The following is a 3,610-nucleotide window of genomic DNA, read 5'->3' as shown; positions in this document are numbered from 1 at the left end:
TCTGCAATTTGAATGTTAGATTTTTTCCCATTGCATTCTGTCCTGCTTAGCTTCACTTTTCAGGCAGAAAAGGACCCAGGTTTTTATCTTACCAGTTAAGACTTTGGACAGTGTACCATCAGTCATATGTAGTGTAGGTTTCATTATTTTTCTTTTATTGGGCCCTTGGTGACAGGACCAGACTGAATGAAACAGAGAAAGTTGGTTTTCTTTCCATAAAATTTTGTGGCAACGAGTGTACAAAAGGGGAAAACATATTAAAACATGCATTCTGGATGCTGCACTAAGCTATTAAGGCACAGAGTGTTTTGAACACTGCTCTGTGCTTCTCAGATGCTTTCAAGTTTGCTTGGTTGAATGGTTTACTCAGGTGTACATTTACTGGAGGCTTTCCACCATTGTTTTATTGAAGTATAGTTAATTTACAATGTTGTATTACTCTCAAGTGTTCAGCAAATTGATTCATGTGTGGAATATTCTTTTCAGATTCTTTTCCCCTATAGGTTATTACAAAATAGTGAGTAGAGTTCCCTGGGCTATACAGTAGAACCTTATTGTTCTCACAGTTTCTTCTGGGCCTTACCTTCCAGGACACTGGATACTTAAATTCTATGCTATCGCAAGTTTCATGTTACCAAAGAAATCCAGAGCCAACACCAGACCCTGGGGTGGGCTGCTCAGAACTCCTGGTGGTTTATAACCATTAGGATGTTCTCAATTGCAAGAAACAGGAAACTCAACTCAAACTAGCTGAGAGAATAAGGGGGATTATGTACTTAATTCAAAAATTTTTTTCAGATAAGCCCAACATCTGAATTGGTATTGATGTCTGTTAATTGTTTTTTCTCATTTAAGTTCTGATTGTTCCGGTTCTTGGTATGATAAGTAATTTTTTTTTTTTTTTTGTATACTGGATACTTGAGGTATAATGCTTTGGACCCTATTTGATATTTTGTGGAAGGAAGTCACCTCTTTAGGTGTAGTACACAGGTCTAAGGGCTTGCCAGGTGGCTCAGTGGTAAAGAATCCATCTGCAGTGCAGGAGCCACATGAGATGTGGGTTCAATCCCTGGGTCAGGAGATGCCCTGGAGGAGGGAATGGCAACCCACCCCAGTATTCTTGCCTGAGAAATTCCATGGACAGAGGAGCCTGCCAGGCTATATTCCATTGGGTCACAAAGAGTCAGACATGACCGAAGCAACTTAGCACACACACACACACGCCAGGTCTTAGTTATGGCATGTGGGATCTACTTCCCTGAAGTTGAACCCAGGGCCCTTGCATTGGAAGTATGGAGTCTTAGCCACTGGAACACCAGGGAAGTATTCCCCCATATTCAGTTTAAGTGATATTCCTCAAGTCTACTTAGTTTATACCCAGGATGGAGGATTTACTGTGAGTAGGGGTGGGAAGAGCTCCAGAGAGATCAAATACCTTTATGTTCACTAGAGTCCATGAGAGGAGAAGCCCTACAAGTGCTGTGTGTGTGGAAAAGATATTGCATACAGCTGAGTTTTCACACTCATCTGAGGGTTCTTTCAGTAGACGAATCCTGTAAGTGTAATGAATGAAACAGCCATGAAGGTAATGAGTGGAATAAGGGTTGATTTGGAATTTAGATCTTTGTGTCCATCTCAGAACCCATGAGCTTCCCCAGTGGCACTAGTGGTGAAGAACCCACCTGCCAATGCAGGAGATGCAAGAGAAGTGGGTTCAATCCCTGAGTCAGGGAGATTCCCTGGAGGAAGGCATGGCAACCTACTCAAGTACTCTTGCCTGGAGAATCCCATGAACAGAGGAACTTGGGGGCTACAGTCCATGGGATCTTGAAAGAGTCCGACACAACTGAGGTGACTTAGCACACATACATGCACAGAACCCACGAGAGGCTCCATGCATATGAAAAAGATATTAAGGACTTCAAGTGAAACTCATACCTTTTTATTTACCAGAGGTGCATGAGGAAAAAAGCATGTATATGTGAAGAGTTTATTGCTTTTAATAACAGTTCAGACCTCACTCATCAGAGCCAGCACAAGAGGACAGAAATTCTGTGCATATGGTCAGTACTTGACTTGTCAGGGTTCAACAGAGAAACAGATGCCAATCTGTATATTCTAGGCATGAATGCTTTTTTCTTGGGGGGGGGGGAGGTAATAGGGTTTTTTTGGCCCTGCTACGTGGCATGTGGGGTCTTAGTTCCCCGACCAGGATCAAACCTGTGCCCCTCCAGTGGAAGCTCAGAGTCCTAACCACTGGACTGCCAGAAAATCCCCATGGAGTGATCATTTTGCTTGGAGTATAGTTGATTTACAAGGCTGTGTTAGTTTCTGCAGGCACAAATGCTTTTAATGCAAGCAATAAGAGGCACACACAGCTTCGGCAGAGTTGAGGGAATGGTGGTAGGCAAGCCAGTGGCAGCCTGCAGCACCAAGTTCGGTTCTCAAGAGCTTTCTCTCTTTTTAAAAACTTTATTGTATTTATTTATTTTTGGCTGTGCTGAGTCTTTGTTGTTGGGCAGGCTTTCTCTAGTTGTTGGGTGGGGGCTACTCTCTAGTTGTGGTGCTTGGGCTTCTCATTGTAGTGGCTTCTCTTGTTTGCAGAGCACGGGCTCTACAGCCCAGGCTCGGTAGTCGTGGCGTATGGGCTTAGTTGCTCTTTGGCATGTGGGATCTTTCCAGATCAGGGATTGAACCCAAGTGTCCTGCATTGCTCACAGATTTCTTTACCGTCTGAAACACCAGAGAAGCCCAGGAAACCCCTCTAGAGGGACCCTAAACTGTGACAAAACAGCACAGACAGAACTGACCCTTATTTGGTCAATGAGTCTTTCCAACTCAACACCCAGAATTGCCAGATCTCTGTGCGGCCCCCAGGTACAAATCAGAAGGCATCTGATGATCCTGGCGGCAGAGAGAGGAAATCAGGAGTTGAGAGGGGACGCTCCTTCAAGTAAGGATAGACGCTAACAAGAATGGGCATCCCCGACAGCTCAGCGGTAAAGAATCCACCTGGCAATGCAGGAGATGCAGGTGGTGCAGGTTCAGTCCCTGGGTCAGGAAGATCCCCTGCAGGAAGGCATGGTGACCCACTCCAGTATTCTTGCCTGGAGAATCCCATGGACAGAGGAGCCGGTGGGTTACAGTCCATGGGCTCACATAGAGTTGATCACGACTGAGGACGGAGTACTAACAAGAATAGGGAACACGTCTAAATGCTTACCATGTGCCTACCAAAGATCCATGTTTCATGTATAGTCACTGTGTTATGCCTCCTGAAGACCTAGTGAGGAGGTTCTGGTTTTCTTCCTTTTATCCAGGTGAAGCCCAAAGAGGTAGCAAGTCACTATTAAAGCCTCAAAGAGGGACTTACCTGGTGGCCCAGTGGCTGAGGTGCCACCTTCCAATGCAGGGGGTGCAGGTTCCATCCCTGGTCAGGGAACTAAGATCCCACCTGCTGCGTGGTGCAGCCAAAAATAAAACCCCACAAAATGCCCTCAAAGGCTCCAGAAACCACGCTCCTCCCTGTGTTACACTCTCCAGCAAGTAGATCCCATGTCAGCAGGAGCTTTCCCCTTTTCTATGTGTCTGTCCTTTATTCCTTGTGGCT

The sequence above is a fragment of the Odocoileus virginianus genome, chromosome 20 (genome assembly GCF_023699985.2).
Source record: "Odocoileus virginianus isolate 20LAN1187 ecotype Illinois chromosome 20, Ovbor_1.2, whole genome shotgun sequence".
Classification (NCBI taxonomy): Eukaryota; Metazoa; Chordata; class Mammalia; order Artiodactyla; family Cervidae; genus Odocoileus; species Odocoileus virginianus.
Note: the sequence above shows the minus strand (reverse complement) of the source record.